General features: G+C 33.8%; 1 pseudogene; it reads left to right on the top strand.

Moving 5' to 3' along the window:
* The first annotated feature begins 414 nt into the window (after nt 1-414).
* Nucleotides 415-533, top strand: LOC112474783 (annotated as a pseudogene).
* Nucleotides 534-902: the final 369 nt, after the last annotated feature.

Here is a 902-nt window from a genome sequence, read left to right as displayed (position 1 = left end):
TATTCAAATAATATATTTGGATTGTTTTAATATGCTATTTCAACTTTCCATCTCCATTATCACTGCACACTTATTTCTTCCCTTTCATGTATAATAATGTACCTATGTATATCCTTTTCTTCCTAATGAAAGGCTTTTGTCACTTTGACTTTTCTTCATAAAAATAATTGACGGCTATTTGTCACCACACACAGAAATTAACTCAAAATGGATCAAAGACATGAATGTAAGACCTGAAACAAAAAAATGCATAGAAAAAAACATAGATACTAAACTTAATGACCTTGGTCTTAGAGAAGATTGTATAAATTTTTCCTCAAAGTCAAAAGAAATAAAAGCAAAAATAAATAAATGTGACTATATCAAACCAAAAAACTTCTGCACAGCAAAAGAAACCATCAACAAAATTAAGAGGTCTATAGCCATGCTACCATGAACAAGCCCCATCCCGTCTGATCTCAGAAGCTAAACAGGGTTGGGCCTGGTTAGTACTTGGATGGGAGACCTCCTAGGAAGACCAGGTGCTATAGGCATAAAAAATTAAAAAATAAGGGATTGTAAACTGACAAGGTCCTTGCAATCTGTGAGGTCAACCAAGGGTTGCCTTGCCTAAAAAAAAATTAAAACAAAACAAAACTAAGAGGCAGCCAACTAGAATGGGAGAAGATATTTGCAAACAGTGCCTCTGATAAGGGGCTAATATACAAACTATATAAAAAAAACCTCTTACAACTCAGTAACAAGAAAAAAATAAACAATCCAATTTAAAAAATGGGCAGAGGACCTAAACAGATACTTCTCCCAAGAACACATACAAATGGCCAAAAGACATATGAGAAGATGCTCAGCTTCACTAGCTATTACAAAAATGCAAATCAAAATCAAAATGAGATACCACCTCG

Source organism: Pteropus alecto, unplaced genomic scaffold, assembly GCF_000325575.1.
Source record: "Pteropus alecto unplaced genomic scaffold, ASM32557v1 scaffold7, whole genome shotgun sequence".
Lineage (NCBI taxonomy): Eukaryota > Metazoa > Chordata > Mammalia > Chiroptera > Pteropodidae > Pteropus > Pteropus alecto.
The sequence above is the reverse complement of the archived record's forward strand: the minus strand, read 5'-3'. Positions and strand labels throughout refer to the sequence as shown.